We start from the raw sequence: 27,435 nt of genomic DNA, 5'->3' as shown, positions 1-27,435 counted from the left end.
CACTTCATTCCAACAAATTGAAGACCTGCACTTTCTGCCATAAAGTGCCTCAAATGGTGCCATCTCAATACTCGAGTGATAACTGTTGTTGTAGGAAAATTCTGCTAACGGTAGATGTCGATCCCAACTGTTTCCAAAATCAATAACACATGCTCGTAGCATGTCTTCAAGAGTTTGTATCGTCCTTTCACTCTGCCCATCGGTTTGTGGATGATAGACAGTACTCATATCTAGACGAGTTCCCAACGCTTGTTGTAATGTTTGCCAAAACCTTGAAACAAATCTACCGTCCCTATCAGAGATAATAGAGATTGGTATTTCGTGTCTGTAGATGACTTCCTTCAAGTATAGTTATGCTAACTTTTCCATTTTATCATCTTCTCGTATTGATAGAAAGTGTGCTGATTTGGTGAGACGATCGACTATTACCCAAATAGTATCATAACCACTTGCAGTCCTTGGCAATTTAGTAATGAAATCCATGGTAATGTTTTCCCATTTCCATTCTAGGATTTCAGGTTGTTCAAGTAGACCCGATGGTTTCTGATGTTCAGCTTTTACCTTAGAACACGTCAAACATTCTCCTATGTATTTAGCAATATCGGCTTTCATACCCGGCCACCAAAAGTGTTTTTTGAGATCTTTGTACATCTTTCCCGCTCCAGGATGTATTGAGTATCAGGTTTTATGTGCTTCATTAAGTACCATTTCTCTCACATCTCCAAACTTTGGTACCCAAATTCTTTCAGCCCTATATCGAGTTCCGTCTTCCCAAATATTAAGATGTTTTTCCGATCCTTTGGGTAATTCCTTCTTCAAATTTCCTTCTTTTAAAACTCCCTGTTGTGCCTCCTTTATTTGAGTAGTGAGGTTAGTACGAATAATTATATTCATAGCTTTTACCCGCATATGTTCTCTGTCCTTTTTACTCAAAGCGTCGGCTACCACATTCGCCTTCCCCGGGTGATTACGAATCTCAAAATCGAAATCATTTAACAATTCAATCCACCTATGCTGCCTCATGTTTAGTTGTTTCTGATCAAATATATGTTGGAGATTTTTGTGGTCGGTATATATGATACTTTTGACCCCATATAAGTAGTGCCTCCAAGTTTTTAATGCAAAAACAACAGCGCCCAATTCCAAATCGTGAGTCATATAATTTAGCTCGTGAATCTTCAATGGTCTGGACGCATAGGCAATTACCTTCGTTCGTTGCATTAATACACAACCGAGACCTTGCTTTGAAGTGTCACAATAAATCACAAAATCATCATTCCCTTCAGGAAATGATAATATAGGTGTCGTAGTTAGCTTTTTCTTTAACAATTGAAACGCTTTCTCTTGTTCATCCTTCCATTCAAATTTCTTCCCTTTATGCGTTAATGCAGTCAAGGGTTTTGCTATTTTGGAAAAATCTTGGATTAATCTTTTGTAGTAACCAGCCAGTCCTAAAAATTGGCGTATATGCTTCAGAGTTTTCGGGATTTCCCAGTTTTCAGTGGTTTCAATCTTTGACAGATCCACCTGAAAACCTTCCTTGTTTACTACGTGACTGAGGAATTGAACTTCTTTTAACCAAAATGCACAATTTGAAAACTTAGCGTACAATTTTCCTTTCCTCAAAAATTCGAGCACTTTTTTCAAATGTTCTCTGTGCTCTTGTTCATTCTTTGAGTAAATAAGTATGTCATCAATGAAAACAATGAAAAACTTGTCAAGATATGGTCCACATACTCGGTTCATGAGGTCCATGAACACAGCTCGTGCGTTAGTTAATTCAAACAGCATAACCGTAAACTCATAATGACCGTAACGCGTTCTGAAAGCAGTCTTCGGAATATCATCCTCATTCACCCGCATTTGATGATACCCGAAACGTAAATCGATCTTTAAATAAATTGAAGAGCCTTGTAGTTGATCAAATAAGTCGTCGATTCTCGGTAGTGGGTAACGGTTCTTGATGGTAAGTTTGTTCAACTCTCGGTAGTCGATACACAACCTGAATGTATCATCCTTCTTTTTAACAAACAAAACAGGAGCTCCCTATGGTGATGTTCTTGGTCGAATGAAACCACGCTCTAAAAGTTCTTGTATTTGGCTTTGGAGTTCATTCATTTCGCTGGGTGCGAATCTGTATGGAGCACGAGCTATTGGTGTAGCTTCCGATACAAGATCTATTTAAAATTCAACAAATCGATGTGGAGGTAGTACCGGTAATTCTTTCGGAAATACATCGGGAAATTCTTTTGCGACAGAAACATCATTGATGTTCTTCTCTTTGGAATTGACTTTCTCGACTGTGATAGAACGGCATAGCAACCTTTTCTTATTAGTTTTTGCGCCTTCAGGTTACTAATAAGATTTAACTTCGCGTTGCTCTTTTCTCCGTACACAATTAAAGGTTTTCTCTTCTCGCGCATAATGCATATCGCATTTTTGTAACAAATAATTTCTGCTTTCATCTCTTTCAACCAGTCCATGCCGATTATTACATCAAAACTTCCTAACTCTACTGGTATCAAATCAATCTTAAATGTTTTGCTAACCAGTTTAATTTCTTGATTCCGACATATTTTATCTGCTGTAATTAATTTACCTTTTGCTAATTCGAGTAAAAATTTATTATCCAAAGGCATCAATAGACCACTTAATTTAGCACAAAAATCTCTACTCATATAACTTCTATCCGCCCCCGAATCAAATAAAACATAAGTAGGTTTTTCATTGATAAGAAACGTACCCGTAATAAGCTCCGGGTCTTCTTGCGCTTCTGCCGTATTAATATTGAAAACTCTTCCGCGGCCCTGCCCATTAGTATTCTCCTGATTCGGGCAATTTCTATTAATGTGGCCCAGTTTTCCACATCCAAAACAAACTATGGTGGCATTATTTGTTCTGACATTATTTGTTCTTTTAATTCTATTATTTATCGGTCTGTAGATCTCACACTTCATCGCACCATGACCCTTTCTTTTACACTTGGTGCAAAATGTCGTGCAGAACCCATTCTGGTGGTACTCTTCACACCTTTGGCATGACTGTTTCTGATTCTTGTTGTTATAGGAATTGTTGTTATTGCGGTTGTTATTGTTGTTGGGACAATTGTGGTAGTTGTTGTTGGGACATTTGTTATAGTTGTTGTTGGAATTGCGATTGATGTTGCGGTTCTTGGGATAGTTGTTGCAATTGATGTTGTGATTATTGTTGTTATTGTATTAGTGACTCTTGTCACTGTTTTCCTCCCACTTTCTCTTGACTTGTTTTGTGTTGGCTTCTTCGGCCTCCTGTTCTTTAATCCTTCCCTCAATCCGATTTATGAGTTTGTGAGCCATTCGAATTGCCTTTTGTATGGAGGCGGGCTCGTGTGAACTCACATCTTCTTGAATCATTTCTGGTAACCCTTTTACAAATGCGTCGATCTTCTCTTCTTCATCTTCGAACGTTCTTGGACACAATAGGCACAACTCTGTGAATCATCGTTCGTACGTGGTAATGTCGAAACCTTATATTCGTAATCCTCTAAGCTCTACTTTGAGCTTATTGACCACATTTCTGGGACGGTACTGCTCGTTCATTAAGTGCTTGAATGCTGACCACGGTAGTGTGTAAGCAGCATCTTGTCCCACCTGTTCGAGATAGGTGTTCCACCATGTTAACGCAGTACCTATGAAGGTATGCGTAGCGTACTTTACTTTGTATTCTTCAATGCACTTACTTATGGCAAACACTGATTCGACCTTCTCGGTCCACCATTTTAATCCTATTGGACCCTCTGTTCCATCGAGTTCCAAAGGTTTACAGGCAGTGAATTCTTTGTAGGAGCATGATGTGCGTAGAGGTGTATACTAAATAGTTATAATTTTTGTTACAAAATACTATTAAATACGATACAATTTTACACAAGTTATTTATTTATTTATAGAGTGGAAATATCTAAACCTTGCTACAACACTTATAGGCAGTGTACCTAATCGTACAGTAGTGTAGTTTTTAGTAAGTCTGGTTCGTTCCACAGGGATCTAGCCTAGTTTAACGCTATATTTAAAACTAAAATTATATATATATATATATATATATATATATATATATATATATATATATATATATATATATATATATATATATATAAGTAGTATTATTATTATAAAAAGGGGATTTTACCGTTTAATGACCGGTTTGTCGATTTTAAAACTTTAGTCGCAGTTAAAACCTAATATAAAATATTAAAAATAAAAAATAACTTAATTTAAAGCGTAAAGTAAATGACAATAATTAAAGTGCGATAATTAAAAGTGTGATAAATAAATTGACAGTAAATAAAAGTTGCGATATTTAAAAAGTACGATAATAAAAAGTGCTATAAATAAAATGACAGTAAATAAAAGTGCGATGAAATATGAAATAAAGGAATTATGCTTATTTAAACTTCCATAATCATGATGTTTGACGTGTTGATTTTAGTTTATTACCATGGGTTAATTATCCTTTGTCTTGGATTATTCGATATGTCCATCTGGTTTTTGTCCATAACAGTCCATCAGTCATAAATATAAAGTGCGAGTGTCCTCGTCAAATTATTCTTATATCCGAAGTCAAATATTCCAACTAATTGGGGACTTAAACTATAATTACACCAATTTTCCTTGTATGTAATTCACCCCTGTTTTAATAAGTCCATTAACTATTAATCCATTCACGTGTTCGGTTAAATGAACGATTATTAGTACTTATAAATATCCCGCCCATCGTGTCCGATCGAGTGTATGTGGTTATTTATAGGTACGTTCAATTGTAATTTTTATATTAAATTAACGAACTATCATTCAATTAAACAAATATAAAGCTCATTAATAGCCCATAGTCCAATTTTCACAAGTGTTGTTCTTTTGTCCAAACCCCAATTATAGTACAAAGCCCAATTACCCCATCTTTAATATTTAGCCCAACATCACGATTACTTCGGCATTAAATAAGCATAATAATAACTTAGCTACGAGACATTAATTTAAAAAGGTTGAACATAACTTACAATGATTAATAATAGCGTAGCTTTACACGGACAGAATTTCGACTTACACACTTACAACATTCGCTAACATACCCTTATTATTATTAAATTAAAATTAAAATTAAAATTATAAATTATATATATATATATATATATATATATATATATATATATATATATATATATATATATATATATATATATATATATATATATATATATATATATATCATAGAGAGTGATAGATTGAATTAGGTGTAAAACATTCGACCAAAAACTGCGAAATTTATAGATGTGGCCAGCCTTTCACTGCCATGCGATCGCATGGAAATTGAGCCTTCTGGCCATGCGATCGCATGGCCTGCTTTTCCAGCTCACAAAGATTCCAAAACGTGGGCTACTGCAAATTTTTAATATATATATATATATATAATTTATATATAATTTATATAATTATATATATATATTATATTATATTCTTGTACATAGTTGACTCGTAATTTTAGGTCCGTTGCGTTGCGCGTTGAGAGTTGACTCTAGTCCCGGTTCCGAATTTTTGAACGTCCTTTCGTACTATTTAATATCTTGTACTTTGCATTTTGCGGCTCGTTCTCTTGTAACTTTTAGACGTTTCTCATCAATAATTTGAACCTCTTGGATTGTACTTTGTACTTTTGAGCTTTTTGGTCATTTGCGTCTTCAATTTGTCGAATCTGTCTTTTGTCTTCACCTTTTATTATTTAAACGAATATCACTTGTAAATTGAACAATTGCAACTAAAAGCTTGTCTTTCTTGAGGGATAATGCTAAGAAATATATGTTCGTTTTTAGCATTATCAAATATTCCCACACTTGAGCGTTGCTTGTCCTCAAGCAATATAGTCTTGAAATAAAAATACTAGAATCACTTCTTTATTCTTCACACTTTGTACATCAGTGATTTCTATATGGCGGTATGAACAATGATAGTAACGTTGTGGTTTACAGTCCCACATGACTATGAAAATTTAGATCCTTAAGGAAATTGGATCTTTATGAAAAAATTTGATCTTTCAAAAATAAAATCTAGCTTTTACCCTAGATAAGTTTGAAATCCTAATCCATCCGGACGAAGTCCACATCGATTATAAATGATTCATAATAGTTGATTTCATCGCGAGGTGCTTGACCTCTATATGATACATTTTACAAATATTGCATTCGTTTTTAAAAGACAAACTTTCTTTTCATCGTAAGTTGACGACAAGTATACCATTTCATAATACATCCAACTATAATTGACTTAATAATAGTCTTGATGAACTCAACGACTCGAATGCAACGTCTTTTGAAATATGTCATGAATGACTCCAACTAGTATCTCTAAAATGAGCAAATGCACAGCGGAAGATTTCTTTCGTACCTGAGAATAAACATGCTTTAAAGTGTCAACCAAAAGGTTGGTGAGTTCATTAGTTTATCATAATCATTCATTTCCATCATTTTAATAGACCACAAGATTTTCATTTCTCATAAATATACGTCCCATGCATAGAGACAAAAATAATCATTCATATGGATTGAACACCTGGTAACCGACATTCACAATATGCATATAAGAATATCCCCATCATTCCGGGATCCTCCTTTGAACATGACATAAATTTCGAAGTACTAAAGCATCTGGTACTTTGGATGGGGCTTGTTGGGCCCGATAGATCTATCTTTAGAGTTCGCGTCAATTAGGGTGTCTGTTCCCTAATTCTTAGATTACCAGACTTAATAAAAAGGGGCATATTCGGTTTAATAATTCAACTATAGAATGTAGTTTCAATTACTTGTGTCTATTTCGTAAAACAGTTATAAAAGTTGCGCATGTATTCTCAGCCCAAAAATATAAAGGGTAAAAAGGCAAATGAAACTCACCATAATGTATTTTGTAGTAAAAATATATATGACGACATTAAACGACTGAACAATGCAGGATTGGCCTCGGATTCACAAACCTATATTAAGTATATATATTAACACTTATACTTATAATCAACAACTAAAGTTTTAAGTTATGTTAATTATTGACTACAATATATAAATGTTTTCATACCTAAGTATATTAATATCTTATAATATATATATTCCTAGAGATGTTTATTTGTTACGATAACATAAAATAATAATAATAGAAATGATAATTTTAATAAAAATACTTTTGTTAATAATAATATTTTTTTTTAAAAATAATAATTTTAATGATAATAATAATAATAATAATAATAATAATAATAATAATAATAATAATAATAATAATAATAATAATAATAATAATAATAATAATAATAATATTAATAATAAAAAGTTTAATAATGAAACTACCTCACAGAGAAAGGCTTACAACAAAAATAATGCCCCAGCATAGGATCGAACCTGCGACCTCTTGCTCATCCCACAACACTCCTTACTACTCATCCAACTCTATTTTTCTGATCTAAATTGTATTCCAAATATACTTAACCCGACTGATTTCGATTCGGCCCAACAATTCAACAAACACTGCCCAACAGTTCACGAGCCCAACTAAAATGAGGATATCGACCTAATCCAATATACAAACTAAACATTTTTTTTTTCTCGGCCTAAATTGCTAAACAAAATCAAAGTTTGTTTTTCTTAGATTCCTTATTATTTGCAGAACAAACATGTAATGACCTGAGGGTAGGTTTCTTTCATTTTGTAAGTTTCAAAAAAAAAAAAAATTTGGCATGTCCCTACTGCTTTTTGTCGAGCAACATCAATCTTTATTTTCACATACCTTATGTAATACACTCTAATATTCTATATTTATGTTCCACTAGCGAATTTATGGGCCCATCAAAAGAAGAAATCGTGCTTTGTTGAAGACTCTCCACCGAATGAAAAAAAAATGCACATCATGTATCATTGTTTATTATGTATCCATATGCCACCTAAAGTAACCCAATATGTCAGCCATAAGTTTGTAAACTAGCTCCACTTGCAATACTTGTCATGGAAATTAATAAAGTGAGGTATTATAATATTCAATACCTCCCACTCATCTATATATGATAATGAAAACAAAGGCCACCCATAATCCCACTAGTGCACTTGTATAATAGATTATGGTTTGTCTTCAAAGGGTTCGTTAAAGTTGAGTTAATATAAACGGAAACGTCAAGTAGCAATACAGAAGAGGTCGTGAGGTTATTTGGGTGGTAGTGGTTGGCTGTTGATCGAAGAAAGAAAAAAAAATAACACGGATAGCAGGTAAAAGAATAGCAAAAGAGGAAGTGTTATGCGTTTAATAAAGGGGTTTTGATGGTTTTATTTATTGAGCAATAAGAGAGGGTTCAGTAGCTGAAATAATTAGGGTTGAATAATAGTTGCATGATAATGTTCGATAAGTGATTTGAGTTGGTTTTAATGGCTCAAACCCGAAACCCATAGCAACCGCTTGTAGTCATGGGTTGGTAATGGTGCTCGGTCATGGTTGATGGTTAATCAAGATTCTGGTACGTACATACGTATAATTATATGTATATATATATATTCTCTTATTATACAAGAAGATATATTCGTTGGTTCTTCGGGTTGGTAATCTATTAATCTTGGTGATCAAGCATGGTGATGGTTCACTGGTGGTGTTCAAGTGGTGAACCAAAATGAAAATAGGAAACAAATAGTATACAAAAATGGCAGTTTCACGATGGTAATGGTGGCTGAAGGTGGCGGTTATCAAATAAGGAGAAGAAGAGGAAAGATGTTCGATTGATCTCTTAACACATTAAGATGAATGATTGTTATATTGATAGGAAGGGTCGACAGGAAGAATCAATCAGAAAATAATGAAGACATACAAAAAAAATGAAAGCTGGAATGGACTTCTAACAGAATTTGTTGTTATTGTAAATGAGTCTCGACAGAATATTTTTCACAAGGACATAAATAATAATAAAAATAAAATTGAATAGATGGCTAACAGAATTCGTACTCTTTAAATGTGTTGATTGTTACCAATTTTAGACAGGAATCCAAAATTACTAAAAGTTGAAAGGAACTTGAAACGGATTGTGATTCCCACATCTAACTTTACGATTTTATATAGATAATATTCATAATTAATAATTATAATTATAATTATAATTATATTAATATTAATCAAAATACTAATAATAATAATAATATTAATAAGAATAAATGAGTAATAATAATAATAACAATGATAATGATTTTAATAAGTTTCATAATAATAAATGATAAAATGATAATAATAATAATATTATTATTAGTGATATTAATAATAAATTGTACTATTTTCTAACTATAATAATAATGAACTTTAAAATAATAACATTAATATACCAAATTACATGTATTAGATTAAAATAATAATATTCAGTAGTTCTGATATTTATATTACTATTAATATTTATTTTTAATGAAAGTAATAATAACATTATTAATATAATAACTATATTTTACTTGTAATTACTTTTGATATATTAATATTGCAATTTATTTAATTATGTAATATTTAATAATTATATAATGTATATATAATATCATATATTTAATATTTATTATTTATACATTTTAATATAATACAATATATATATAATTATCGATTGTACATAGAAATAATATATATATTTATATATAACTCATTTTAAATTTACACTTAATTATTTTGTATCCTATTTTACACATTTAATTCTAATGCTTAAATTATATTTTATAATTTAAATTTAATATATATACATACATTTATATATACATATTTATTTACAAACAATTGTTCATGAATCGTCAGGCATAGTCAAAGGATAATTGATGACATGAATATAGATTTCAAAACTTTCGAGACTCAACATTACAGATTTTGCTTATCGTGTTGAAAACATATAAAGATTAAGTTTAAATTTAGTCAGAAATTCCCGGATCATTACAGTACCTACCCGTTAAAGAAATTTCGTCCTGAAATTTGAGTGAGGTGGTCATGGCTATCAATAAAAATGTTTTCATGACCAATATGAGTTGATAATTAGAGGTTTATCATCATTGAATAATAATGATAAAATAATTCGATTATTCTAAGGATACGAATGGAGCTATCGCAAAAGAGTGAATTGAAAAAAAATAAGATTTTCCTTAGCTTTTGACGTAAACAGAGTTGAATTTAGAAAATAAGGTGCGTTTTAACTTTTGACGTAGTTATTGTTGAATTCCGGAATTCAACGTGTTTAAAGAAAATCTTCGAAATCTAAAAGATTTAATTCTTCGGCGAGTAAGGAAATTTAGATCTCTATAATTAAATACGGTGATCTGCCTCAATTACTCTGTCTGATATTTCCACTATAAATTAAGCTCTTTTGTTCCATTATTCTCACCATTCCTATACTTTCTTTCTTAGTTCATACATCCAAAAGATTGTGAAAATGCTTAATCATGTTCTAATCCTTGATATTTTCCTAATTATCATTTCTGTCATCCTTCTTTTCTATCTCCCTCTAGAAGAACCTGTTTACTTCTACTATTACCTTGGGGTGATACTATTCTTAATTATACCGTGTCTTTATATTGCTATTTGTATTAATATCCACGGTTTGTAACCTCCGTGTTTTTAATTGGGCTTTATATTTTCTCTTATATTTTGGAGTCCTTGCTTCTGTTTTCTATAATCATTGTCATCCCAAGTTAATACTTCCCCCTATTTACTGCGATTTATACTCCAATTTCTATTTCGGTGCTTTGTCCTTTCGTTTCTTCTTATTGCGATTGGGCATCTCTTGTAATGGTCCATAATTCATAGATATGAATTTCGAAATGAACATAGTTAATGTTCTAAGAAAGAAATGGTAATAGCAGGATCTTGATTCGTCAAATTATCAGAATATCCGGGAAAGATAGAACTATCAAGAAAATATGTTCTTGATATGTTTATATATCAGATAAAATGTAAGAGTCGTGTAACATGGCATATGATGATGTTATAATCTGTGAATCATCATGTCCCATTTAGAAACTCAACATTACTTACTGTAATATAATCACGTTGATCAAGTGTCATTATATTATACTAACTCATGCATTAGTTCCAAACATTACTTCAATAACATTCATATTTTAAGCTCGAAAGTTTACAGAATATAGAAACTAACAGTTTCTATATGATGTAATACTGATAGCACGAAGAGATTAATGATTTCAGATAAGAATAGTTATAAAAATATATCCAGAAATATGGAGGATATTTATAATGAAAGATACGATAATATCTCAGAATATCTAAGCTCAGAGGATGATAGAAACTATTGTCTGTAAGGGTTTAGAGTAAGGAGCAAGATATTCACTAAAGACTTTAGCAGACATTGAATCATTTGGATTCTTTGAAGTAAAACTTATTCTTTGTGATTTGTCCACGGCTTTCTTCATAGTTTCGCATAATCTGCTTTTCGGTACTAAATATTCTATTGAATGTTTCCAATATAATGATACACAGGAAGCACGAAGAGGTATATAATTTCGGACGAGAATATTTATGAAAATATCCTCAGAAATATCGAAGATATTGATGATGATATTTTGGAATTTCTAAGTTCGATGGTTGATGAAGAAAGATTTTCCACAAGATTTAACATGACTTCAGAACCAGATATTTGCTGAAGATTTCATTGGATCCAGAATTACCTGGATTCTTTGAATATGGAGTTTGTTCCTTGTATTTGTCCTCAGTCTCCTTCAGGGTTAGCTCAATCCGTTTTTCAGTACTAAATTTTATATTGAGCGTTCCCATCCTTCCATTCTTTATTATCAAACTTTTGACTATTAAGGTCGTTTACAGTTTTTGCTGCTTTATCAGCATATTTCCAAAATTCGATGAACTAGTTCGCAGTTTGGGGTGTTTTCAGAAACTTCACATTCGAAGTATGTAAGTCTAGGAGATAGATGTTATATGTATATAACTGTTGATGTAGCCATGCTGCGAGATTTCAAAATACTGATTGCTGATTCTCGATAACTGGTTTGGCAATTCTCGTTAAAAGATGCGGATGAGTATATGATGAAGTTTTATGAATAACACAGATATTTTTCAGAGAGACTAATCTGAAGTTGCTGGTACATCTGCTGATAATATAGTGGAATATAAGAGGTCCTCCGGTAACGGTGACGAAAGGGCAACGTATATATCGAGGTTATAATAAGGTTGTTTCGAACGAAAAGTCGAAGTTGACTTGCTGGAGCTGTGATAAAACTGGCTAATTTGGAAAGAGATTGAAAAGTTATTTTCGGTAATAATAACGCTAAAGGAATTAGCACAGCTACGCGTTAAACGTTTCTCAGTTTCCGAGAGTTTTCAGGTGCATAACTATACGCATCAATCTTTTCTTCCGTAAATGAAGTGCGGTTGGCTCATCCTCTCGATTTAGGTGTTTATAAGAATTATGAAAGATTTGAACGCAGATTGGAATCGTCAAGATACAAAGGAGGTTTAAGATGAAATCAAGTGGCAAACTTGAAGAGATGTTTAGTTTCATATGTTATAATCAATATTTTAATTCATTTTAATTGTCCAATGTCATTAGTCCACAGTTCATAGTCCACAATTTGTAGTACAACAATTCATATATAGTTTAATATATAATATTTGAATTAATTAATATGTATCGTGACCCGTGTACATGTCTCAGACTCGATCACAACTCAAAGTGTATATATTATTGTAGAATCAACCTCAACCCTGTATAGAGAACTCGATCATTACTACATATAGAGTGTCTAGGGTTATTCCAAATAATATATATATATATATATATATATATATATATATATATATATATATATATATATATATATATATATATATATATATATATATATATATGCGTCGATATGATATGTCAAAACCTTGTATACGTGTCCCGATATTTAAAGTGCGTAAAATAAATACAGAAATTAAATGACGTTAAATAAAATGCGTAAAGTAAATAACAGAAATTAATGACGATAAATAAAATTGCGAGAATGTAAATTGCGATGATTAAATTGCGATAAATAAAATGTAATACGGAATTAACAGTTATCTAGGAACAGTTAGCTAGGATTTTGTTAGCGTGGATTCTTAGCAAAATTTCTCATAGCTAATTAGCCTGTTTCTAAAAAATTTTATTTTATCAAATGTTTTCTTCATTATGCCACTTGTTGGATTCTGATAGGTCAAAATCTAAATTTAAAATTGAATGAAAATGGTTATTCTGCGGTGAACGGATACGGATACCGGTGGATGTAAGTAGGATAGTGAATAACTGTTGAATCAGATTCGAAGAATATACAGTGTAACTTGTTAATGTGAAATTTAAATATTCCTCGGGTATTACCTACCCGTTAAAATATTTTCACCATTAACAGTTTGTATAAAAGAATTTTTAATTACAATCTTTATGGAAATATATATACATGTATATTTTCTTCAGATGTAATCATGGATTTAATGAGTCAATATGATATTAAACTCATTTGATTTACCATTTAAAACAAGAATATATAATCTCTAAAACATTAGAGATTACATAATCGCCATGTCGAACGAAGATAAATGATGTAGTACGATTCGCAGATGGATGATTATGCTTGAGGTACATAATGAGATGTTGAGGTATGGATTGTTGATGGTACTGGTGCTGTTACTGATGGTACTGTTGGTGTCGATGATGTTGCTGAAGCTGATAAATTTTGCACCATATTCTCCAAATTTAATTACTCGAGCGTGAATCTCATTAACTTTTTCCATTACTCCAGGATGATTTTCGGTCGGAACGAGTGGATGAATAAGGTTTAGATATTTTGATATCATATAATCATTGCGTGGTATCCTAGAAATGAGGGTGAATATGGTGTTGCGGATAAGTTCGCCGGCAAGTGTTTCAGGTTCTTCACCAAGAGGTGATTTTCGTTGATGGAAAGGATCTCCCTCTTCTCGTCTCCATTGATTAAGTCGATTACGAATCCATCAGATGAATTGGGGATGGCTGATTGATTTATTCATTCTTGTGTCACCGCTTTCGGAGCTTAGGTGAAACTCCATATCGGAATAGCTGTCGGAATAGCTATCGGAATAGCTATTGAAATCTGAGGGACTCGAACTATTTGAGGGATTCATCTTGTACAGTTAGATGAAGTATATTCGATAAGAAATAGATTATAGGATGTAGATTAGTACTCTGCAATACATAATTTACATATGCATATATAATACTAAAATCCCATAAGTTACGGAGGAATCTACGAAAACTGTCAGGCAAAGGTAACAATAACAGATACGTTAAATATGAATTTATCTATACACTGTCTACGCAATAGAGGCAGTAAGACATGTCTAGAAAAAGAATGATAAGCAGGTAATTTCCTAAGGAAGATAATCAGATAATTTTCGACAAAAATGATAAGCAAAACTTTTGACATGCAGACACGGTCGAAGTCCAGACTTACTAATGCATCCTAACAACTATCAGTTAGACACACTAATGCAAGACCTGGTTCACTAAGACAACCGCTCTGATACCAACTGAAATGCCCCGTCCTAATCCATCCGAACGAAGTCCACATCGATTATAAACGATTCATAATAGTTGATTTCATCGCGAGGTGCTTGACCTCTATATGATACATTTTACAAATATTGCATTCGTTTTTAAAAGACAAACTTTCTTTTCATCGTAAGTTGATGACAAGTATACCATTTCATAATACATCCAACTATAATTGACTTAATAATAGTCTTGATGAACTCAACGACTCGAATGCAACGTCTTTTGAAATATGTCAAGAATGACTCCAAGTAATATCTCTAAAATGAGCAAATGCACAGCGGAAGATTTCTTTCGTACCTGAGAATAAACATGCTTTAAAGTGTCAACCAAAAGGTTGGTGAGTTCATTAGTTTATCATAATCATTCATTTCCATCATTTTAATAGACCACAAGATTTTCATTTCTCATAAATATACGTCCCATGCATAGAGACAAAAATAATCATTCATATGGATAGAACACCTGGTAACCGACATTCACAATATGCATATAAGAATATCCCCATCATTCCGGGATCCTCCTTCGAACATGATATAAATTTTGAAGTACTAATGCATCCGGTACTTTGGATGGGGCTTGTTGGGCCCGATAGATCTATCTTTAGAGTTCGCATCAATTAGGGTGTCTGTTCCCTAATTCTTAGATTACCAGACTTAATAAAAAGGGGCATATTCGGTTTAATAATTCAACCATAGAATGTAGTTTCAATTACTTGTGTCTATTTCGTAAAACAGTTAAAAAGTTGCGCATGTATTCTCAGCCCAAAAATATAAAGGGTAAAAAGGCAAATGAAACTCACCATAATGTATTTTGTAGTAAAAATACATATGACGACATTAAACGACTGAACAATGCAGGATTGGCCTCAGATTCACGAACCTATATTAAGTATATATATTAACACTTATACTTATAATCAACAACTAAAGTTTTAAGTTATGTTAATTATTGACTACAATATATAAATGTTTTCATACCTAAGTATATTAATATCTTATAATATATATATTCCTAGAGATGTTTATTTGTTACGATAACATAAAATAATAATAATAGAAATGATAATTTTAATAAAAATACTTTTGTTAATAATAATAATTTTTTTAAAAAATAATAATTTTAATGATAATACTAATAATAATAATAATAATAATAATAATAATAATAATAATAATAATAATAGTAATAATAATAATAATAAAAATAATAATAATAATAATAATAATAATAATGATGATGATGATATTAATAATAAAAAGTTTAATAATGAAACTACCTCAAAGAGAAAGGCTTACAATAAAAATAATGCCCCAGCATAGGATCGAACCTGCGACCTCTTGCTCATCCCACAACACTCCTTACTACTCATCCAAATCTATTTTTCTGATCTAAATTGTATTCCAAATATACTTAACCCGACTGATTTCGATTCGGCCCAACAATTCAACAAACACAGCCCAACAGTTTACGAGCCCAACTAAAATGAGGATATCGACCTAATCGAATATACAAACTAAACATTTTTTTTTCTCGGCCTAAATTGCTAAACAAAATCAAAGTTTGTTTTATTAGATTCCTTATTATTTGCACGACAAACATGTAATGACCTGAGGGTAGGTTTCTTTCATTTTGTAAGTTTCAAAAAAAAAAAATTTGGCATGTCCCTACTGCTTTTTGTCGAGCAACATCAATCTTTATTTTCACATACCTTATGTAATACACTCTAATATTCTATATTTATGTTCCACTAGCGAATTTATGGGCCCATCAAAAGAAGAAATCGTGCTTTGTTGAAGACTCTCCACCGAATGAAAAAAAATGTACATCATGTATCATTGTTTATTATGTATCCATATGCCACCTAAAGTGACCCAATATGTCAGCCATAAGTTTGCAAACTAGCTCCACTTGCAATAATTATCATGGAAATTAATAAAGTGAGGTATTATAATATTCAATACCTCCCACTCATCTATATATGATAATGAAAACAAAGGCCACCCATAATCCCACTAGTGCACTTGTATAATAGATTATGGTTTGTCTTCAAAGGGTTCATTAAAGTTGAGTTAATAGAAACGGAAACGTCAAGTAGCAATACAGAAGAGGTCGTGAGGTTATTTGGGTGGTAGTGGTTGGCTGTTGATCGAAGAAAGAAAAAAAAATAACACGGATAGCAGGTAAAAGAATAGCAAAAGAGGAAGTGTTATGCGTTTAATAAAGGGGTTTTGATGGTTTTATTTATTGAGCAATAAGAGAGGGTTCAGTAGCCGAAATAATTAGGGTTAAATAATAGTTGCATCATAATGTTCGATAAGTGATTTGAGTTGGTTTTAATGGCTCAAACCCAAAACCCATAGCAGCCGCTTGTAGTCATGGGTTGGTAATGGTGCTCGGTAATGGTTGATGGTTAATCAAGATTTTGGTACGTACATACATATAATTATATGTATATATATATTCTCTTATTATACAAGAAGATATATTCGTTGGTTCTTCGGGTTGGTAATCTATTAATCTTGGTGATCAAGCATGGTGATGGTTCAGTGGTGGTGTTCAAGTGGTGAACCAAAATGAAAATAGGAAACAAATATTATACAAAAATGGCAGTTTCATGATGGTAATGGTGGCCGAAGGTGGCGGTTATCAAATAATGAGAAGAAGAGGAAAGATGTTCGATTGATCTCTTAACACATTAAGATGAATGATTGTTATATTGATAGGAAAGGTCGACAGGAAGAATCAATCAGAAAATAATGAAGACATACAAAAAAAATGAAAGCTGGAATGGACTTCTAACAGAATTTGTTTTTATTGTAAATGAGTCTCGACAGAATAATTTTCACAAGGACATAAATAATAATAAAAATAAAATTGAATAGATGGCTAACAGAATTCGTACTCTTTAAATGTGTTGATTGTTACCAATTTCAGACAGGAATCCAAAATTACTAAAAGTTGAAAGGAACTTGAAACGGATTCTGATTCCCACATCTAACTTTACGATTTTATATAGATAATATTCATAATTAATAATTATAATTATAATTATATTAATATTAATCAAAATACTAATAATAATAATAATATTAATAAGAATAAATGAGTAATAATAATAATAACAATGATAATGATTTTAATAAGTTTCATAATAATAAATGATAAAATGATAATAATAATAATAATAATATTATTAGTGATATTAATAATAAATTGTACTATTTTCTAACTATAATAATAATGAACTTTAAAATAATAACATTAATATACCAAATTATATGTATTAGATTAAAATAATAATATTCAGTAATTCTGATATTTATATTACTATTAATATTTATTTTTAATGAAAGTAATAATAACATTATTAATATAATAACTATATTTTACTTGTAATTACTTTTGATATATTAATATTGCAATTTACTTAATTATGTAATATTTAATAATTATATAATGTATATATAATATCATATATTTATTATTTATACATTTTAATATAATACAATATATATATAATTATCGATTGTACATAGAAATAATATATATATTTATATATAACTCATTTTAAATCTACACTTAATTATTTTGTATCCTATTTTACACATTTAATTCTAATGCTTAAATTATATTTTATAATTTAAATTTAATATATGTATACATACATTTATATATACATATTTATTTACAAACAATTGTTCATGAATCGTCAGGCATAGTCAAAGGGTAATTGATGACATGAATATAGATTTCAAAACTTTCGAGACTCAACATTACAGATTTTTCTTATCGTGTTGAAAACATATAAAGATTAAGTTTAAATTTAGTCGGAAATTCCCGGGTCATCACAAAGTTTTCCAGAATAACCCTTCACCGGTGTTTGCAAATTGTTTTTATTGGTTTGGTGGGTTTCAGATTTGAAAATTTTAGCTCAAAATTTGCGGTTTTGTGTCATCCACTTGCTAACCTTGTATTGGGAAAGCAATACGTCCAATATACTTGCTCCGTATATTACCTTTCGGTAACCTACCGTCCGGTTGTAAAGGAAAGCGTTGAACAAGCAACTGTTAAGGCAATGTCCCGTGACATGCTTTTGATTATGGTCTATAACATGTCGGATGAAATTACTATCCTTTATAGGAGCAATAGTAAAGATCACCCTATAGTTTTTCGGTCTGGCACAAGGTCCTGTCTTTGACCATGCTATGCAACCACCGTTCTTACGGTTGACACTCGATTTGGTTTAGGTGACCTAATGAATTCCAGGTGAATTCCTAGGATTTTACGTTCAATGGTAACGAACGCATTAAAAATGGGTTTTCAGAAAATAAATCGGTTTGTAATTTGATCAAAATATTTTCTCGTTCAAGCCCGAGTTTAGATATCATTGAATTCCATGAGTTTGTAATTCTCAATCTTTAAGGTCAATCTCAAGGATTGAGTAATATCAGTCTTAAAAGCTGATTTTTGATCTTTAAGGAGATTTTCCTTTCTGGGGATCTGAATCATTCGTCTTATAAGCTAATTTGCATGGTGCCCCCCATTGTACGAGACATATCCTCTCATGGTTTGGATAAGCCTAACCACTTGGCGACCCTGTTTGATGCTGAGGTCCGTGGATTTCCAGCTGATTTTCGAGAAAACTTTTCAAGATTTTTCGTAGACTCTACAACTGGTCTGGACGACAACTTCCTGACCTAAATCAAGAAGCGCGTGTCTTTTTCAGAAGACTTTACTTCCTTTTAATGATGGAATTGATTCATTGTGTAGATTCATCTTTTCATTCAAATATATTATAAGAAATTGGGTAAAACTGATAAAATTGTCCATAAGTATCTTCAATTATTTGTACAAAAATATGTGATATATATTCTAAATAATTTGGTACATTTTTCCCACATTTGGCTTTTATTTTCCTTGCTTTGCCTTTTTATTTTTCTCTATTCTATTTTAAATGAATTCTAATATTTTGGGTTGTTTCTCAATTTATGTCCTTTCTGAGGTAACAATAATTTCGGTGTTAACACCTAGTTTTATCATTCATAAATATGTATAAACATGATTTTGAGTTCATTTAATTGAAAATTTTGAAACATTTTACTAGAATTGGGTAGTCAGTATATAAGACTAGGGCTGTTCTTTATTATCAGAGAGCACTAGATTCTAATACAACTACTGTGTTACTAGTATTTTTAATGGTAACCAAGTGTTTAAATTTAAAATTTTAAAAATCTGAAAGAATTTAACCCCTTCTCACACTTAAGATCTTGCAATGCCCTCATTTGCAAGAAATCAGTACAATTTAAATTATTGAGGGTGATTAGCATAGAAAAATGATTAAATTTTACCAAAGTTTCCAAACATATTGGCGTTTGTTTGTTGAATGATAAATGGTGCACATCATTTGTTCATTCCGTCTTGTTGTTATATTACATTTGTTTTTCGTTTTATCGTTAAAATTAGTAGCTTTTGCTGAACTTAATGCCAGTCTTTGAAAGTGTGTTGTTTTACCTTGTTGTGTACATAAGATAAACTACAAACATACATAATATTTTTATTATTATTATTTTTTTATAAAATCTTTATTTATTAAAACAATTTAAATGAATAATTTTTTAAAATTTTGTTTCCTTTTACTTTACGTAGTTTCAGTACGTTTACCTAGTCCATCCCTCGACAAAATTTAAATTTTGTCATTTTTAAAACGATTGTTTTAAAAGCAAAGATTTTTGAGTTTTTTTTTAAATGTTTTTGGCATACTTTAAATCAAATAAGATTAAAAATAATGATAATAAAATTTCTCGTCCCACCCTCGGGAAAAGCAATTTCAGTTCAACGACCTAGTCTTCAACTCACGACGAATTTTAAATATCAAATTTTTAACTTAATGAAATAAAGTAAATTTTTTTTTTTTAAATTCACACCAAACTTAAATTTAAAATGCATAAAATTAAAAATTCATATAAATATAATTAATATTTTTATACATTAATTTTACAAACTTATATTAAAAATATTAATTTTTAAAATATTTAAAAACTTAAATATATTGATTTTAAAAATTTACATTAAAAATTTAATATTTATATATTAATTTTAAAAACAAGGTAAAAATTAAATTAAAAATCTTTTTGGTCTTTTATCCTACTTTAATCAATCAAATATTATCAAAAATATACGCCCCTCTTTTCGGTAAAGTAATTTCGGTTCCATAACCTAGTTTTACCCCTGAAGAATTTTTGAAATATTTTGGGTTGATTGATTAAGGATATTTATACCTTAAGAATAAACGGTAAATTTCGCAGTGATGTAATAAATTTTTGTATGATATCAATAATTTCGGTTTCGCATACCTAATTTTATTGAATACCAATTTAATACTTTATAGCGAACGATTTAGCGTTTATTATCAAAAGGTTAAAAGCAATAAAAAAAAATTAAAACTGTACATACTTACCTGTGAGATAGAATTCTCAAAGACCTGCTTTAGCCGACTCATAGGAGAGTCATGTGATTTGGTTTTCCATAGCTATATAAACTTAACCTCGATTCTTCAATATCTTTTCTTCTAAACATATGAACGGTCCTTCTCTGCATAGAGTAACAAATTCGGTATTTGAATATGTTTGATTGTTCGAACATTTACCTTCATGTGAACATTTTTCGCATTTATGACATCTTTCAAGGTGTCGTGCTCTTCTTTTTGTTGTGGATTTTGATTTTCCTTTACCAAAATGTATCTTATGATGATTGTTCCTGAGTTCTTTTCTTACTCCGTCCATTTTGCCTCTTATGAATGATACCACTTCACTCGGGAGTGTGTCATTATTAGGTTTAGTAATCAAAGCATGTAGCATTAGACCATGGTTCAAATCAAAGGAATTCTTCATCTCGTAAAACCTAAAAAAAAAATAAAAATTCAGAATGGAGGGAGAAGAGTAGTTCTTTAGGGTCTACTAGGGAAAGACCATTCGGATTCCATTCTCGGAAACTACACGAAAATAGAATATCTAACTCTAACAGAAATAAATATTATCCTTAAAAAGACTTGATTCTCCCCACACTTCGTTAGCTGTGGTGTCGAAATTGTGATTAACTTCGTTGTCAACTTCCATCGGACCATGTATGTAATGTTTAACTCTGTGACCATTAACTTTAAATTCAATCCCATTTGAATTTGTCAACTCTATTGTTCCATATGGGAAAACTCTTTTGACTATGAATGGTCCAGACCATCTTGATTTCAATTTTCCAGGAAATAGCTTGAATCGTGAATTGAAAAGAAGAACTATGTCTCATTCTTTAAATTCTTTTGAACTTCTGATTCTTTTATCATGCCATTTCTTCGTTCTTTCTTTATAGATTAACGAATTTTCATATGCTTCATGTCTTAATTCTTCTAATTCGTTTAATTGACTAAACCGTAGATGTCCGGCTTCATGAAAATCAAGATTACATGTCTTCAAAGCCGAAAATGCTTTGTGTTCAATTTCTACTGGAAGGTGACATGCTTTCCCGTAAACGAGTCTAAAAGGTGTGCTTCCAATTGGAGTTTTGTAGGCTGTTCTAAAAGCCCAGAGTGCATGCTCCAATTTCATGGACCATTCCTTCGGATTTGATCCTACGGTTCTCTCTAGAATACGTTTTAATGCTCGGTTAGTATTTTCAACTTGTTCACTTGTTTATGGATGATAAGCGGTTGAGATTTTATGAGTTACTCCATATCTTTTGAGAACTTTCTCAAGTTGATTATTACAAAAATGAGTACCCCGATCACTTATTAAAGCTTTCGGTGTTCCAAACCTTGCAAAAAGACATTTTAAGAAGTTGACTACAACTCGTGCATCGTTGATTGGGAGAGCTTGTGCTTCCACCCATTTAGATACATAATCAATGGCAACGAGAATGTAGAGATTATTATGAGATTTTGAAAATGGACCCATAAAGTCAATACCCCAAACGTCAAATACTTCACATACTTGAATGACATTTTGTGGCATTTCATCACGTTGACTTATTTTTTCAGCCCTTTGACATGCATCACAGGATTTACAAAGAAGGTATGCGTCTTTGAAAATTGTAGGCCAATAGAATCCAGCATCGTAGACTTTTCTTGCTGTGAGTTAAGGCCCATAATGCCCTCCTGTTGGTCCTATGTGACAATGGTTTAAGATTTGACTAGCTTCATCTCCGAATACACATCGACGTATTATTCCATCGAGACAACTTTTAAACAAATGTAGATCTTCCCAAAAATAGTGTTTTATATCACTAAAGAATTTCTTTCGTTTTTGGTACGACAACCCTTTTTCAAGAAATCCACATACTAAGTAGTTTGCATAGTCTGCAAACCATGGAATTTCATTATAATCTATCTTCAATAGATATTCATCAGGAAAGTTATGTTGTATAGCCGATTCATTTAGAACTTCTATTTCAGGATTTTCAAGACGAGAAAGATGATCAGCGGTGAGATTTTCTGCTCCCTTTTTGTCTCGAATTTCAATATCAAACTCTTGTAAGAGTAAGATCCAACGGATTAATCGTGGTTTGGCATCTTGTTTCGAAAATAGATATCTAAGAGCAGAATGGTCGGCATAGACCACCGTTTTAGCTAGAACGAGATATGAACGAAATTTGTCAAAAGCAAAGACAATAGCAAGGAGTTCTTTTTCAGTAGTTGTGTAATTCGTTTGTGCTCCTTGTAACGGCTCCCATTGCAAAATCACTTGCATCGCACATAAGTTCAAATGGTAGATTCCAATTTAGTGTTATCATGATCGGCGCATTAGTGAGTTTTTCTTTAAGAATATTAAAAGATTTGATGCATTCATCTGAAAAGATGAATGGAGCATCCTTTTCTAGGAGTTTATTCATAGGAGTGGCAATTTTTGAAAAATCTTTTATGAAACGTCGGTAAAAACCGGCATGCCCTAGAAAACTCCTAACTCCTCTAACATTGGTAGGATGTGAAAGTTTAGCAATTACATCTACTTTAGCTCTATCAACTTCAATTCCTTCCTTTGAAATTTTATGACCAAGAACGATGCCTTTTCTAACCATGAAATGGCATTTCTCCCAATTAAGAACTAGATTTGATTGCTCGCATCTAATAAGCATTCGTTCAAGATTAACTAGACATGTTTCAAAAGTATCACCGAAGACTGAAAAGTCATCCATGAAAACTTCCATGCATTCTTCTATCATGTCGTGAAAAATTGCCATCATGCACCTTTGAAAGGTTGCAGGGGCGTTGCAAAGTCCAAATGGCATGCGTTTATAAGCAAAAGTACCATAAGGGCACGTAAACGTGGTTTTCTCTTGGTCCTCGGGTGCTATTGGAATTTGAAAGTATCCAGAAAAACCATCAAGAAAACAATAGTAACTATTTCCGGCTAATCTTTCCAACATTTGATCAATGAAAGCTAAGGGAAAATGATCTTTTCTGGTGGCGTCATTTAATTTTCTAAAATCTATACAAACACGTCATCCTGTTACAGTCCTAGTAGGAATAAGCTCATTTTTTTCATTTGTGATGACAATCATGCCACCCTTCTTAGGTACGCATTGAACCGGGCTTACCCATGGACTATCAGAGATTGGATAAATTAAACATGCATCTAGCAGTTTAATAATTTCTTTCTTAACAACGTCTTGCATATTTGGATTTAGTCTTCGTTGGCGTTGCACATACGTTTTACAACCTTCTTCCATAAGAATTTTATGTGTGCAATACAAAGGACTTATGCCTTTAATGTCATGAATCTTCCATGCAATAGCTGGTTTATGAGCTTTTAGCACAGAAATAAGTTGAGATTTTTCATTTTCCGTAAGAGAAGACGATATTATTACAGGTAATTCAGATTCACCATGTAAATAAGCATATTCTAAATGGTTTGGAAGTGGTTTTAACTCTAATGTCGGTAGTTCTTCTATCGATGATTTATATCGATATCTGTCTTCTTCTTTTAGCATTTGAAGTTCTTCTGTTGTTGGTTCATAATCATTAGCCATAAGTGCAGCTAACATTTCAGCTTCATCAATTGGTTCAGTTCCTTCTCCTAAAGAACATTCTCATGTTCCTTCTAATTCTGGAAATTCTTCTAACAATTCTGCATGTGAATCTATAGTTTGAATATAATAACATGTATCATCTGCAGATTGCAGTTGTTGCATGGCTCTATCAACAGAAAAGGTAACACTCTCTTCCTCTATACTTAGGGTCAGTTTCTTACCGAACACGTCTATTATTCCTTTAGCCGTGTTTAAGAATGGTCTTCCTAATATGAGAGGAACTCGAGAATCTTCTTCCATGTCCAGAATAACAAAATCTACTGGAATACTAAAGTACCAACTTTAACTAGCATGTTCTCCATTATCCCTCTAGGATATTTTACTGATAGATCAGCTAGTTGTATGCTTATTCGTGTTGGTTTTAATTCTCCAAGGTCTAGTTTAGCGTATAGTGAACATGGCATTAAATTTATACTAGCACCTAAATCTGCCAATGCTTCTATTGAACTAAGACTACCCAGAAAACATGGAATTGTGAAACTTCCTGGATCTGATAATTTTTCTGGTATCTTATTTAACAGTACTGTAGAACAATTAGCATTCATAGTAACAGCCAAGAGTTCTTCCATTTTCTTTCTATTTGTAATTAGATATTTCAAGAATTTAGCATATCTAGGCATTCCTGAGATCACATCAATGAAAGGAAGATATACATTCATCTGTTTAAACATATCCAAAAATTTGGATTGCTCGACTTCAAGTCTTTCTTTTCTCATTTTACTTGGGTAAGGAAGTGGTGGTTGATATGGTTTAACATAAGGTTTAGCCTTAACTGTGTTATATTTATTAACTTTTTCAACTACCGGTTCTGTTTTCTTATCTTGCTCAGGTTGTGGTTCTTGTGGAGTGGGAATAGAGTCATCAGAAATTTCAGGTATTTCAGGTGGTTTAAGTGTAATACCACTTCTCATGGTAATGGCTTTAGCTGTTTCATTCCGGGGGTTAGCATTTGTATCACTAGGTAGACTTCTCGATTTTCTTTCACCTATCAACCTTGCTAGGTTGCTCACTTCTTGTTCCAGATTTTGAATAGAAGCTTGTTGATTTCTAAATGCTTGAGCATTTTGTTCATTCGTTTGTTTCTGAGATGTGAAAAACTGCGTTTGAGATTCAACTAGCTTCCACATCATATCTTCTAAATTTGGCTTTTTATCATCTGTTTGTGGTGGTTTATTTTGAAAAATAGGTCTTTGCTGATTGTAAGTATTATTGGATACTTGTTGATTGCTAGGACCTTGTTGGTTGTTGTATGGAACATTTCGGTTATAATTCTGATTTTGATTGTAGATTGGTCTTGGCGGTTGATAATTATTCTGATAATTATTTCCAGGCCTTTGGTTCATGTATGAAACATTCTCTCTTTGTTCCATTGTTTGTTCAATACTGAGACAATCTTTTGTCAAATGTGGTCCTCCACACTGCTCACAACTAATTCGTATTGAGTGAATATCTTTAGTCATCTTTTCCATTCGTCTCTCGACAGCATCTATCTTTGCGGAAATGGAATCTAAGTCATGGCTAGAATCGGCTCTAGCTACTTTAGATGATCTAACGATATCTTTTTCTTGATGCCACTCATGTGAGTGGGAAGCAGTGTTATCAATAATCTTATAAGCTTCAGTTGCGGTTTTCTTCATAATGGAACCACCAGCTGCTATATCGATATCTTTTCGTGTAGTGATGTCGCATCCTTGGTAGAATATTTGTACTATTTGATAAGTGTCTAAACCATGTTGCGGACATCCTCTCAATAACTTTCCAAATCTTGTCCACCCCTCATATAGAGTTTCATTTGGCTTTTGCGTGAACGTAACAATTTCTCCTTGAAGTCTCACGGCTTTAGATGCCGGAAAAAATTGTTTAAGAAAATTTTCAACTAAAACGTCCCATGTATCAATCGCCCCTTCAGGTAACGATTCTAACCAATCTTTGGCTTCTCCCTTTAAAGTCCAGGGAAATAACATGAGATATATCTGTTCATCCTCCATTTATCTTATTTTAAATAAAGTACAGATCCTATTAAAGGTTCGAAGATGTTCGTTTAGATCTTCCTTCGGCGCACCACTAAATTGGCATTGATTAGTTACCATGTGTAGGATTTGTCCTTTGATTTCATAATCTGGCGCATTAATGTCTGGTTGAGTAATTGCGTGACCTTGGCCAGTGCGTTTAGCTCTCATTCGGTCTTCCATACTTAAAGGTTCCAGATATTCCATGATTGAATTTTTTGAATCTGAATCACTAAGGGATTCTGATTTAATGGTTTCTTCATCGACAATATCTGGATGAGTGATTTGTCGTTCAGGAGGAATGATTAGTGGTTCAGGATCTCTGAATTGTCCCTGAATATCCTCCGGATTCTCAATTGTGAGGTCTGGTTCAAAAAATGGATTATCGGAAATTTGAATTGGAGTACTTGGTCGACTTGATGACGATTCTAAAGAAAAATCAACGGCGACAATATTGGCTAGATGTCTTGATCGAGTTACAGGTGGTGAACGTATAAAAGGTGGTGAACGTTTTGCTCGGTGCATTCACGGAATATCCTATTAGTTATAAAAGATAAAAATTATATAAGTTATCAAATTAATAGACTTTTCTGATTTTGCCCACGTTTCGAATAGCCAATAAATGCAGCAGGTAGCCAGGACCCTTTATATCGGAAGCCCAAAACTCGCCATCAACAAATCCAACTATTACTACGAATCAGAAAATTTAGGATGTCTATCAATTTAACCGCTTAAAATAATTTTTCGTTGAAATTTTAGA

This window comes from Rutidosis leptorrhynchoides, chromosome 5 (assembly GCF_046630445.1).
Source record: "Rutidosis leptorrhynchoides isolate AG116_Rl617_1_P2 chromosome 5, CSIRO_AGI_Rlap_v1, whole genome shotgun sequence".
Taxonomy (NCBI): domain Eukaryota; kingdom Viridiplantae; phylum Streptophyta; class Magnoliopsida; order Asterales; family Asteraceae; genus Rutidosis; species Rutidosis leptorrhynchoides.
Note: the sequence above shows the minus strand (reverse complement) of the source record.